The 14,600-nt window shown below is 43.1% G+C and overlaps 1 protein-coding gene across 6 annotated transcripts in view; it reads right to left on the bottom strand.

Moving 5' to 3' along the window:
* Positions 1-14,600, bottom strand: part of mtfmt (mitochondrial methionyl-tRNA formyltransferase) — a 153,823-nt gene that overhangs the window by 126,035 nt on the left and 13,188 nt on the right. The window lies entirely within an intron of this gene.

Here is a 14,600-nt window from a genome sequence, read left to right as displayed (position 1 = left end):
ATAGTGGGAGCATGGAGATTCCAACCGGGGGTTACAGATGCTGCTTTTAAACTCTGGAGATCCAGGGGTATCTCATGTCTAGGGGACCTATTTAAAGATGGGGTCCTGATGTCTTTTGAACAGCTGCATCAGAAATTTGGATCACCTAATGGAGACCTCTATCAATACTTCCAAATTAGAGATTATATACAGAAGACTACATTATTAAATAGTCTTTATAAATCAGATAGAGAATGTAGGGTGCTACAACCAATGGGGGGTATCCTCCATCAGTACTATTTATCATTTACTACACGATGAAGTATCGGGAGATATGGACAATCTGCTTAAAACATGGGATCAGGAATTGGGACTAGAAATCTCTATAGAAATGTGGAATGACATTTGGGAAAACGCCAGAAGAATCACCATCTGTAACAGAACTCAGGCTATCCAGCTGAAGATACTTCATAGGGCCCATATAGCACCGGATCGATTGGCAAAATTTAAGGCAGGAGCATCTCCAATGTGTCCCAAATGTAAAATAGAGGTGGGCACTCTTGTACATTGCCTATGGACCTGTCATAAGATCCATAGATACTGGACTAAAGTAGCAAGTACCCTGACAGAAATTTTAGGAACGGAAATTAAAATGGACCCTGTATCTCTCCTTTTGGGCTTTTCGAACTTTCCCTCCCTGGATATGCACAGGAAGAGACTATTTTCTATTCTCTCTTTCTGTGCAAGGAAAAATATTTTGGTAAACTGGGTGGCTGAGGGCCTCCCTGGACTTTCAAACTGGCACAGATTAATGATGGAATGTATTCCCCTTGACTTCCTTACAAATATGATGCACCAAAAGACCGAGTTATTTTATAAAATATGGCAGCCCTTCTAGAATTATATGAATACAGATATTTCGGCTATCCTAACAAGGGCTTTTATTTAATTGAGATTATGAACCTGGATGGTCCGGGGCCCCTTGGGAGAGGAATCCCACACGAATTCAGGTTTTGTTACATTTGATGTTAACACATTCCGAGCATGTATCTCACTAGGCAATTTCTATGTTATCCGTTATTTTTTTTTGTCTTTCTCTTATTTGAATAATGTAAGAGACTTAAATATACACTCTGGTTAGTGTAGGTTAGATTAGTAGTTAGTTGAGTTTTGTTTTTTTTTCTTTTGTTAAATTTTGGTTATTATATATTTAAGATTTAATTGTATATCAATGTTTGTACTTGAGAGTTTTGTTTATTTTTGTAAACTTGTAAAAATGTTAAATTTCTAATAAAAATATCTATAAAAAAGGAAACAGGCAAGATGGTTTCAGTGGAGAGGAAACAAAAATTGCTTCAAGTTTATGACTTAAACATTGTGATGGGGACTAGAGGGAAGTGCAGAGAAACTTGACATCCTGGTGAAATGTTGCTCTTCTTGAGGGGCTTCACTATTGCTTTGGTGTTTCATTTCATCGACAATTAGGGATGGATTCGAAGCTGCTGAAAAATTAAAATTGTTGAAAGAGTAGGGAAGTGAGTAGCTGGTGATCCTTTTAAAGAGTAAGTAGAGATAAGGTTTATTAGTATTTGTAAGACTTATTATCTTCATTCCTTATGAAGGGATTTTGCCAGAAACGTTGACTTCCCTGCTGCTCGGATGTTGCCTGACCTGCTGTGCTTATCCAGCACCATTCTAATCTAGACCCTTTTATCTTCAAAACAAAATGATGACTTTCCATATACTGGAAAACCATTTATGCAAATAGTGTCGTCAGTTGCTGAAACTTAAGCTCCAGGTTTCAGAGTTTGAGCAGTAGCTGGCATTAAAGCGGCACAATAATGGGATTAAAGGCGTCATGGATGGCACATTGACAGATGTGACCAAACGGCTGGAGATATTCCTGCGAAAGTCTGCAATGACTTTACAGAATCTTTCAACAACACAACATTACAGCGCAGTACAGGCACTTTGGCTCTCAATGATGCGCCGACCTGTGCAACCAATCTGAAGCCCATCTATCCTACACTATTCCATTTTCATCCATACATTTATCCAATGTCCATTTAAATGCCCTTAAAGTTGGCGAGTCTACTATTGTTGCAGGCAGTGTGTTCCACACCCCTACTAATCCGAGTAAACAAACTACCTCTGATATCTGTCCTATATCTATTACCCCTCAATTTAAAGCCATGTCCCCTCATGCTAGCCATCACCATCTGAGGAGAAAGGCTATCACTGTCCACCTTATCTAACCCTTTGATTACCTAATATGTCTCAATGAATCACATCTCAACTTTCTTCTCTCTAATGAAAACAGCCTCAAGTCCTCAGCCTTTCCTCATAAGACCTTCTCTCCATACCAGGCAACATCTGAGCAAACCTCATCTGCACCCCTCCAAAGCTTCCACATCCTTCCTATAATGCAGTGACCAAAACTGTACACAACATTCCAAGTGTGGCCACACCAGAGTTTTGTAGCTGCAGCATGATGTCATGGTTCCGAAACTAAATCCCTCTACCAATAAAAGCTAATACACCGTATGCTTTCTTAACAACACTACCAACCTGGGTGGCAACATTCAGGGATCTATGGACATGGACACTGAGATCTCTCTGCTCATTTGCACTACCAAGAATCTTAGCATTGGCCCAGTACTCGTTATTCCTGTTGCGCCTTGCAAAGTGAATCACCTCACACTTTTCACATTAAACTCCATTTGCCACCTCACAGCCCAGAGCTTATCTATTTCCCTCTGTAACCAGCAACATCTTTCAGCATTATCCACAACTCCACCGACCTTTGTGTCTTCTGTGTGAGTGAGTGAGAGCGTGAGAGAGAGATAACTTGCACAGTTACTGCCTTTGCTGTTGAATTCATGTATCGCTGGATATCGGAGTGCATCTGGGAAAATTAACAAACAGTGAAATTCACAACTAATCTTGGAAGAATCTTTGGGTGAAGTTCACAGCACAGAATCAGATAAGTCAATCATTGTTTTAATGTGGCCTACAGAGAATCTGCAGTAGTGATTAGAGTGGGTTCTTTCTTATTATATGTTTTTGGAGATATGACTCTTGATTAAACTTAAAATATAAGCCATAACTATTAATTTAACTTGGGGCAGTGTTTGTAGAGGAATAAGACGGTGTTATTTTCTAGATCTGTAGATTGTGAAGGAGCAAAAATGGCCTTTCATACAGTGATATGTACTTCTTGTCAGATGTGGAAGTTTAAAGAGAGTTTAAGGGTTACTGCGGATTATATCTGCCATAAATGCTGTTGGCTGCGAACCTTATCAGATTGAATGGATCGGTTGGAGAGACAGTTAGAAGCAAACAGTATTTGATGGATAGCAGTTATAGGAAGGGGGAAAAGTCTCAGATACAGTCACATAGATGGGTTAACTCCAGGAAAAGGTAAGAGAGATAGGCACCTAGTGCAGGAGTCTTTTGTGGATATAGCCATTTCAAACTGGTATGCTGTTTTGGAAAATGTAGGGGGTGATGGATTCTCAGGGGAACATAGCATGAACAGCCAAGTATTGAGACTGGCTCTAATGCAACGAGGGGTATGTCGGTTTCCAAGAGATCAATTGTATTAGGGGATTCTGTTGTCCAAGGTACAGACAGACGTTTCTGTGGCCAGCAGCGAAAAAGCAGAATGGTGTATTGCTTCTCTTGCGCCAGGATCAAGGGTATCTCAGAGAGGGAGCAGAATGTTCTTACGGGGGAGAGGGGCCAGCAAGAGGTCATTGTCCACATTGGTACCAACGACATAGGAAGGAAAAAGGTTGAGATTCTGAAAGGTGATTACACAGAGTTAGGCAGAAATTTAAGGAGGTCCTCAAGAGTAGTAGTAACTGGATTACTCCTGGTGCTACGAGCTAGTGAGGGCAGGAATAGGAGGATAGAGCAGATGAATGCATGGCTGAGGAGCTGATATATGGGAGAAGGATTCATATTTTTGAATCATTGGAATCTCTTTTGGGATAGAAGTGACCTGTACAAGAAGGACAGATTGCACCTAAATTGGAAGGGGACTAATATTTTGGCAGGGAAATTTGCTGGAGCTGCTCAGGAAGATTTAAACTAGTAAGATGGGGGGGGGGGTGAGACCCATGGAGATAGTCAGGAAAGAAATCATTCTGAGACTGGTACAGTTGAGGACAGAAGCGCATCAAACAGTCAGGGCAGGCAGGGACAAGTTAGGACTAATAAATTGAAATGCATTTATTTCAATGCAAGGGGCCTAACAGGGAAGGCAGATGAACTCAGGGCATGGTTAGGAACATGGGACTGGGATATCATAGCAATTACAGAAACATGGCTCAGGTTTGGGCAGGACTGGCAGCTTAATGTTCCAGGATACAAATGCTACAGGAAGGATAGAAAGGGAGGCAAGAGAGGAGGGGAAGTGGCATTTTTGATAAGGGATAGCATTACAGCTGTGCTGAGGGAGGATATTCCCAGAAATACACCCAGGAAAGTTATTTGGGTGGAACTGAGAAATAAAAAAGGGATGATCACCTTATTGGGATTGTATTATAGACCCTGTAATAGTCAGAGGGAAAGTGAGGAATAAACTTGTAAGGAGATCTCAGCTATCGGTAAGAATATTGGGGTGGTTATGGTAGGAGATTTTAACTTCCCAAACATAGACTGGGTCTGCCATAGTGTTAAGGGTTTAGATGGAGAGGAATTTGTTAAGTGTGTACAAGACAATTTTCTGATTTAGTATGTGGACATACCTCCTACAGAAGGTGCAAAACTTGACCTACTCTTGGGAAATAAGGCAGGGCAGGTGACTGAGGTGTCCGTGGGGGAGCACTTTGGGGCCAGTGACCATAATTCTATTAGATTTTAAAATAATGATGGAAAAGGATAGAACAGATCTAAAAGTTGAAGTTCTAAATTGGAGAAAAGCCAATTTTGATGTTATTAGGCAAGAACTTTTGAATACTGATTGGGGGCAGATGTTCGCAGGTGAAGGGACGGCTGGAAAATGGGAAGCTTTCAGAAATGAGATAACGAGAATCCAGAGAAAGTATATTCCTGTCAGGGTGAAAGGAACGGCTGGTAGGTATAGGGAATGCTGGATGACTAAAGAAATTGAGGGCAAAAAGGGGACACTTTTGGCAAATAGGGTTAAGGAAAATCCAAAGCGTTTTTACAAGTACATAAAGGACAAAAGTGTAACTAGGGAGAGAATAGGGCCCCTCAAATATCAGCAAGGCAGCCTTTGTGTGGAGCCACAAAAAACAGGGGAAGATACTAAATGAGTATTTTGCATCAGTATTTACTGTGGAAAAGGAAATGGAAGATATAGACTGTTGGGAAATAAATGGTGACATCTTGCAAAATGTCCAGATTACAGAGGAGGAAGTGCTGGATGTCTTGAAATGGGTAAAGGTGGATAAATCCCCAGGACCTGATCAGGTGTATCCTAGAACTCTGTGGGAAGCTAGAGAAGTGATTGCTGGGCCTCTTGCTGAGATATTTGTATCATCGATAGTCACAGGTGAGGTGCCAGAAGACTGGAGGTTGGCAAACATGGTGCCACTGTTTAAGAAGGGTGGTAAGGACAAGCCAGGGAACTATAGAGCCTGACGTCAGTGGTGGGCAAGTTGTTGGAGGGAATCCTTCCAACCTTCCAGCTCAGCACTGTCCTCGTGACCTGTCCTACCTGCCAATCTCCCTTCCCACCTATCTGCTCCACCCTCCCCTCTGACCTATCACCTCCATCCCACCCCCATTCACCTACTGTACTCCTTGCAGCCTTCCTCCACCCTCCCCTCTGACCTATTACCTCCACCCCCACTCCCATTCACCTATTGTACTCCTTGCTGCCTTCCCCCATCCTCACCCCAATTCACCTATTATACTCTTTGCTACCTTCTCCCCAGTCCCACCCCCCCCCCATTTATCTCTCCACCCTGGAGGCTTCCTGCCTCTATTCCTGATGAAGGGCTTTTGCCCGAAACGTCGATTTTCCTGCTCCTCGGATGCTGCCTGAACTGCTGTGCTTTTCCAGCACCACTAATCCAGAATCTGGTTTCCAGCATCTGCAGTCATTGTTTTTACTTAGCTCTCTTTCAGACTTTGCTGGCTAACCTGTAACTCTCACACACCCTAACTGAGTCTTCACGTCTCATCCTAACATAAGCCACTTTCTTCCACTTGACAAGAGATTAAATTTCTTTAGTGAACCATGGTTCCCTTGCTTGACCACTTTCTTCCTGCCTGACATGCACTGACTTATCAAGGACACATAGCTAGCTATTCCTTGAATGAATTCCACATTTCAATTGTGCCCATCCCCTGCAGTTTCCTTCCCCATGCAATGCATTCTAAAGCTTGTCTAATCACATCATAATTGCCTTTCCCCCAACTATAACTCTTTCTCTCCAGTTTACACCTATCCCTTTCCATCACTAAAGTAAACCTAACCAAATTGTGGTCACTCTCACCAAAGTGCTCATCAACCTTCAAATCTGACACTTGGCCAGGTTCATTACCCAGTACCAAATCCAATGTGGCCTCGCCCCTTATTGGCCTGTCTACATACTGTGTTAGGAATCCATTGGACAAAAACTAACCCATCTAAAGTACTCAAACTATAATAATTACAGTCAATATTTGGAAACTTAAAGTCCCTCATAATAAATACCATGTTACTCTCGCTCCTATCCTGAATTATCTTTGCTGCCCTTTCCCCTATACCTCTGGAACTACTCAGAGGCTTATAGAAAACTTCCAATAGGGTGACCTTTCTTTTCCTGTTGCTGACCTCAGCCCATACTACCTCAATAAACAAGTCCTCAAATGTCCTTTCTGCCACAGTAATACTGTCCTTGCCTGACAATGCCACACCTCCCCCTCTTTTACCATCTTCCCTATTCTTAGTGAAACATCTAAACCCTGGAACCTGCAACAATCATTCCTGCTCCTGCTTTATCCGTGTCTCCAAAATGGCCACAACATTGAAGTCCCAGGTACCAACTCATGCTGCAAGTTCACCCACCTTATTCCGGATGCTCCTGGCATTGAGGTAGACACACTTCAAACCACCTTCCTGCTTGCCAGTGAACTCTTGTGATCTTGAAACCTTATTTCTAACCTCACTACTCTCAACCTCCTGGACTTTTGTATTACAGTTTAGGTTCCCATCTCCCTGCTGCATTAGTTTAAACCCTCCCGAAGAGCATTAGAAAATTTCTTCTCTCCACACCCCACCCCACCCCACCCCCCCAATGCTCTGCTATCATTCAGAGTACTTTAGATGGGTCAGCTTTTATCCAATGTATACAGAATGGTTTCCTGACAGTGTGTAGACAATCCAATAAGGGGGGAGGCCACATTGGATTTGGTACTGGGTACAGCTCTTTCTGCTGCCCGAAATAAAAAGGGAATCTGAAGGGAATTCCTTAGGGTGCTCCGGTTCCCTCCCACAGTCCAAAGATGTACAAGTTAGGTGGATCAGCCACGTTAAATTGTCCATAGTGTTCATGGTTGTGCAGGTTAGGTGGGTTAACCATGGAAAATGCTTCATGTTTACAGGGATAAGGCAGGGGATGGATCAGGTTGGGATGCTCTTTAAAGGGTCAGCACAGATTCCATGAGCCAAATGGGCTGTTTCCACACTGTAGGGATTCTATGAAATCTTTAGATTGCGTCACACATTTATTCCAATGTTACAGATTACTTTTGAACTGCAATAGGGCAGCCTAGAAAGGGGTGGCACTGGATGCCATGGTGCTAGGAGCAAGTAGGAAGGCTTTCAGAAGAAAGTCATTTTTGTTTAGCAGCAGGAAGAGAGGGAACGATGACCAGAGCTGCCGGGAAGGTTTTAAAAACTAGCGTGAATAGGCTGAGCGCACACTGAGCAGGAGCTGCTGAGCAATTGAAGTAATATACTTGGGTGGTTGTGTTACCCAAAACACTACTTAGGTAGTGTCTCCCATCCATCATCCTCCTCCTCTAACCAAAAAAATAGTTTTTGTACACCTGATTGGCAAGATAACTAGTTTTTTTTTATTGTTCTTTATGTTTCAATAGCCTCTTTGGGAATTCAGAATAGTGGGAATGGAGGTTAGGACAGTTGAATGCTCCTCCTGCAGAATGTGGGAGGCAAGGGTCACCAATGGTGTCCCTGCTGACTTCATCTGCAGGAAGTGTAGCTCCTCAAAACTCCAGCTCCATGAAAACTTCGGATCATTCAGGAGGCGGAGGGGGCTATTGAGAGGAGTTTACAAGGAGGTAGTCACACTTCAGGTACAAGTAAAAGGCAGATGGATTACAGTCAGGGACATAAAGGGAACCAGATGACATTGCAGAGATCCCCTGTGGCCATTCCCCTCAATAACAAGTATACCATTTTTGGATACTGTGGGAGGGGGGGGGGGGGCGCATGACTTACTGAGGTAAGCCATAGGGTACAGATCTCAGGCGCAGCAGGTCAGGCAGCATCCAAGGAGCAGGAGAATCAACGTTTCAGGCATGAGCCCTTCTTCAGGAATGAGGAAAGTGTGCCAAGCAGGCTAAGATAAAAGGTAGGGAGGAAGGACTTGGGGGAGGGGCATTGGAAATGCGATAGGTGGGAGGTGGTTAAGGTGAGGGTGATAAAGTGAGGTGGATAGGCTGGAGTGGGGGTGGGGGCGGAGAGGTCAGGAAGAAGATTGCACGTTAGGAAGGTGGTGCTGAGTTCGAGGGTCGGGACTGAGACAAGGTGGGGGGTGGGGGGGGGGTGGGCGGGGAAATGAGGAAACTGGAGAAATCTGAGTTCATCCCTTGTGGTTGGAGGGTTCCTAGGTGGAACATGAGGCAAGATTTAGGATACATAGAATGGGGAAGGAAACTGCAGGGGATGGGCACAATTGAATATGGAGTTTATTCAAGGCACAACTACTGCATGTCCTTGATAAGTATGTACCTATCAGGCAGGGAGGCAGTGGTCAAGCGAGGGAACCCTGGTTTACTAAACATGTTGAATCTCTTATGAAGAGGAAGGCAGAGGCTTAGTTAGGGCACTTGAGAGTTACAAGTTAGCCAGGAAAGACCTAAAGAGAGAGCTAAGAACAACCAGGAGGGGACATGAGAAGTTATTGGCAGATAGGATCAAGGAAAACCCTAAAGCTTTCTATAGTTGTATCAGTAATAAAAGAATTACTGGAAAAAGATGAGGGCTAATCAAGAATAATAATGGGAAGTTGCGCGTGGAGTCCAAGGAAATAGAGGAAGCGCTAAATGAATATTTTTTTGTCAGTATTCACATTGTCTTTTTACATTGTTGTCAAGGACAACACAGAGATACAGGCTACTAGACTAGACTGAATTGAGGTTCAAAAGGAGGAGATGTTATCTATTTTCACACTTTCCAGGATTGCTAAGTCCCTGGGACGGATGAGATTTATCCTGGGATTCTTTGGAAGCCAGGGAGGAGACTGCAGAGCCTTTGTCTTTGATCTTTATGTCATTATTGCATTCAGGAATAGTGTCAGAAGCATTAGAAAAGGTTATAAGAGATAGGATTTATAGTCATCTAGAGAGGAATAAGTTGATTAGGGATAGTCAACAGTTTTGTGAAGGGTTGTTCGTGCCTCACAAACCTCACCGAGTTCTTTGAGAAACAGGTGAGGTTTGTGAGGTGGATGAGGGTAAAGTTGTTGATGTGGTGTGTTGGGATTTCAGTAAGGTATTTGATAAGGTTCCCCATGGTAGGCTGTTGCACAAAACATGGAGGCATGGGATTGAAGGTGATTTAGCGGTTTGGATCAGAAATTGGGTAGCTGAAAGAAGACAGAGGGTGGTGGTTGATGAGAAATATTCATCCTGGAGTTCACTTACTAGTGGTGTACCACAAGGATTTGGGGGCCACTGATGTTGGCCATTTTTATAAATGACTTGGATGAGGGTTTAGAAGGATGGGTTAGTACATTTGCAGATGACACGAAGGTCGGTGGAATTGTAAACAGGACAGAAGGATGTTATATGTTACAGAGGGACATAGATAAGCTACAGAGCTGGGCTGAGAGGTGGCAAATGGAGTTTAGATTAGATTAGATTAGATTACTTACAGTGTGGAAACAGGCCCTTCGGCCCAACAAGTCCACACCGCCCCGCCGAAGCGCAACCCACCCATACCCCTACATCTACATTCACCCCTTACCTAACACTACGGGCAATTTAGCATGGCCGATTCACCTGACCTGCACATCTTTGGACTGTGGGAGGAAACCGGAGCACCCGGAGGAAACCCACGCAGACACGGGGAGAACGTGCAAACTCCACACAGTCAGTCGCCTGAGGCGGGAAATGTGGAAAATGTGGAAAAGTGTGAGGTGATTCACTTTGGAAGGAGCAACAGGAATAAACAGTATTGGGTTAATGGTAAGATTCTTGGTAGTGTCGAGGAACAGAGAGATCTCAGTTGATAGGGTTGTTAAGAAGGCATAAGGTGTGTTAGCTTTTATTGGTAGAGGGATTGAGTTTCAGAGTCATTAGATTAGATTACTTACAGTGTGGAAACAGGCCCTTCGGCCCAACAAGTCCACACCGCCCCACCGAAGCGCAACCCACCCATACCCCTGCATTTACCCCTTACCTAACACTACGGCAATTTAGCATGGCCAATTCACTTGGCCTGCACATCTTTGGACTGTGGGAGGAAACCGGAGCACCCGGAGGAAACCCACGCAGACACGGGGAGAACGTGCAAACTCCACACAGTCAGCCGCCTGAGGCGGGAATTGAACCTGGGTCTCTGGCGCTGTGAGGCAGCAGTGCTAACCACTGTGCCGCCCACTAAGGTCATGAGGTCATGTCGCAGCTTTACAGAACTCTGGTGCAGTCGCAGCTGGAATATTGTGTACAGTTCTGGTCGCTGCATTATAGGAAGGATGTGGAAGCTTTGGAAAGGGTTCAGAGGAGACTTACTAGGATGTTGCCTGGTATGGAAGGAAGTCTTATGAGGAAAGGCTGAGGGACAGGAGGCTGTTTTCGTTAGAGAGAAGAAGGTTGAGAGGTGACTTAATTGAGACATATAAGCTAATCAGAGGGTGAGATAGGGTGGACAGTGAGAGCATTTTTCCTTGGATGGTGATGGCTTGCACAAGGGAACATAGCTTTAAATCGAGGGGTGATAGATATTGGACAGATGTCAGAGATAGTTTCTTTGCTCAGAGAGTAGCAGCAGCATGGAATGCTCTGCCTGCAACAGTAGTAGACTCGCAAAGTTCAAGGGCATTTAAATGGTCATTGGATAAACATATGGATGAAAATGGAATAGTGTAGGTTAGATGGGCTTCAGATTGTTGCACTGACCTGCGGAACCATTGAGGGCCAAAAGCCCTGTACTGCGCAGCTATGTTCTCTGCCCATATAGTAGGGAGGGGAAAAGGCTAATTTAAATGTGTTTTGTTGTGTGAAGCCAAACAAATAATATTTGATATTTAACCTAAGAAAATAATTGAAACTAATTCTATTCAAAACGTCACCAAATTTTGAATTGGAAGCTCCTATACCAGTTTGTAACTTACAAAGTTTGAAATATTGAATATCAACTGTCAGTTCAGGTCTTTTTCCATGGTACCACCTTGGAAACAAATTATGGGAGATTTGTTCACCAATAATTATGAAAATCTTATTTATAGATTTCAAGTTACAGTGTTTAATAATGTATATGTATGCATGCTTTGATTAGCATTTGTGCTAGGAGAAAGTGAGGACTGCAGATGCTGGAGATCAGAGCTGAAAATGTGTTGCTGGAAAAGCGCAGCAGGTCAGGCAGCATCCAAGGAGCAGGAGAATCGACATTTCGGGCATGAGCCCTTCTTCAGGAATGAGGAAGGGCTCATGCCCGAAACGTCGATTCTCCTGTTCCTTGGATGCTGCCTGACCTGCTGCGCTTTTCCAGCAACACATTTTCAGCTAGCATTTGTGCTACCATATCTACCAGAAGGAAACAAAATGTATTGCTAATGCAGAAGAATGGTTAGTGCGTAATTGCAACACCTAGTAAAGGACTTAGTGAGAATGGAAAAGAAACACCAAAAAATGAAAACATAGCCAATAAAAATCGACAGAACAGCAGGTGCTGGAAATCAGAAACAAAAACAGAAGTTGGTGGAAAAGCTCAGGAGGTCTGGCAACATTTGTGAAAAGATCAGAGTTAATGTTCCAGGTCCTGTGATCCTTCCTCAGAACTGGTGAGCTTTTCCAACAACTTCTGTTTTTGTTTCTGATGAAAAAGTAGGCCTTCAGAACACTGCATAGACAGTATTAACTAATAGCTTATTATGGGAAATTCTATTCCAAATCTTTTGCTCCTTCTATGTATCATACTTGTGCTGAAGCCAAGTCAGCTTGTCCTTCTACTAGCGAATAAAAAAAAATTGCAACAGAAACTACTGCAGCCATTTTGTATGTGAGAGAAAGCTTGGAAGGCATAGACTTCAGGTGTAATTGTTATCTGTATTCCTGGCTTTGAGTTTGGTTGTGATTTCGCTGTTGGGATTTTGATGATGTCACCGGAATTCCAGTGATGGGGACGATGCCTATGGTGAGCAAATTCTTTCTTTGGACATGAGCCAGAGCAATGCTCTGGAATCCTCAGTAGTGAATGCTAGAGTGACAGGTGGAGGGCATGGAGATTTTAGCAAATGATTCACAGCAATTTCTCCTCCAGTACAAGCTCAGGTTTTCCTCTCTACAGTTTTTGAATGTGTTCTTATTTCTTTTTTTCAATGCAACAGATGAGAGTACAGACTTTCATCTTCTGTGGAATAGCCTTAGAATAACATTTTGACAACTCGAACAGTTAATATACAAGAACACATCGCAACAGCAGATTTAAAAGTGATATGGCTAACATTTTCTTAGAGCTCCAGTACCTCAAAATTTAATCTATACCTCTGGAACCCAAAATCTTATTTGACAAATTTTCTTTCTGGTTCCTCTCAATAGATCACCAAATTTTACCTCATTCAACTCACTTTCCTTACTTTCCAGCTTTGACTTTTCCATGTTTCAGAAGATGTTTTGTTATTTCATGGACATTCTCATTCCATTCCCTCATTTTACTTCCTGCAGCTAGATCTTGTAAGGTTCAAAATCAATGTTTCCTGGGAAATGGTGTATTTGGTTCAATATTTCTACAAATCTAATTACTTCTATTTCTATAAATCATTTAAACTATATAATTAATGGCAAAATCTAATAAAAATATTATTTTTGCAAAATAAATTAGACTTGCAAGTGCCTAATGTATTTGGAGACATCTGGAAATGGACAGCAAACATTTCTGACAACTGTTATACTTCCCATACTTTCACCTATGGGGTCACCATGGATGTATCAGTATTCTCTACCTGTCAAAAAATCAAGACATCACAAGTGAATTGGCAGTGGTGCATTCTGTTGGAATTTACATATATGGGTTCAGACCTGCATATTCATACTGGTTGGGAAAGGCTAGGATTAAACTGGCCTTTTGCATGTGATACTTTGACTTTAATTGAAGTCAGTGACTCATACAAGATTATTTTCTTCACTAACTGAAATCCACTTAACTAATCATCTGAAAGTAAAGGGAGGTCATGCCTGACAAACCTGTTGGAATTTTTTGAAGAGGTAACAAGTAGGTTAGACCAGGGGAACCCAGTGGATGTGGTCTATCTGGACTTTCAAAAGGCCTTTGATAAGGTGCCACACGGGAGACTGCTGAGCAAGGTGAGGGCCCATGGTGTTCGAGGTGAGCTGCTGGGATGGATTGAGGATTGGCTATCTAACAGAAGGCAGAGAGTTGGGATAAAAGGTTCTTTTTCAGAATGGCAGCCGGTGACGAGCGGTGTCCCGCAGGGTTCGGTGCTGGGGCCACAGCTGTTCGCATTATATATTAATGATTTGGATGAGGGAACCGGGGGCATTCTAGCGAAGTTTGCCGATGATACAAAGTTAGGTAGACAGGCAGGTAGTACTGAGGAAGTGGGGAGGCTACAGAAGGATCTAGACAGGTTGGGAGAGTGGTCCAGGAAATGGCTGATGGAATTTAACGTGAGCAAGTGCGAGGTCTTGCACTTTGGCAAAAAGAATATAGGAATGGACTACTTTCTAAATGGTGAGAAACTTAATAAAACCAAAGCACAAAGGGATCTGGGAGTGCTAGTCGAGGATTCTCTAAAGGTAAACATGCAGGTTGAGTCTGTGATTAAGAAAGCGAATGCAATGTTGTCTCTTATCTCAAGAGGGTTGGAATATAAAAGCAGAGATGTACTACTAAGACTTTATAAAGCTCTGGTTAGGCCCCATTTGGAGTACTGTGTCCAGTTTTGGTCCCCACACCTCAGGAAGGACATACTGGCACTGGAACGTGTCCAGCGGAGATTCACACGGATGATCCCTGGAATGACAGGTCTAGCATATGAGGAACGGCTGAGGATACTGGGATTGTATTCGTTGGAGTTTAGAAGATTAAGGGGAGATCTAATAGAGACGTACAAAATAATACATGGCTTTGAAAAGGTGGATGCTAGAAAATTGTTTCTGTTAGGCGAGGAGACTAGGACCCGTGGACACAGCCTTAGAATTAGAGGGGGTCATTTCAGAACGGAAATGCGGAGACA

Source organism: Chiloscyllium punctatum, chromosome 48 (genome assembly GCF_047496795.1).
Source record: "Chiloscyllium punctatum isolate Juve2018m chromosome 48, sChiPun1.3, whole genome shotgun sequence".
Classification (NCBI taxonomy): domain Eukaryota; kingdom Metazoa; phylum Chordata; class Chondrichthyes; order Orectolobiformes; family Hemiscylliidae; genus Chiloscyllium; species Chiloscyllium punctatum.
The sequence above is the reverse complement of the archived record's forward strand: the minus strand, read 5'-3'. Positions and strand labels throughout refer to the sequence as shown.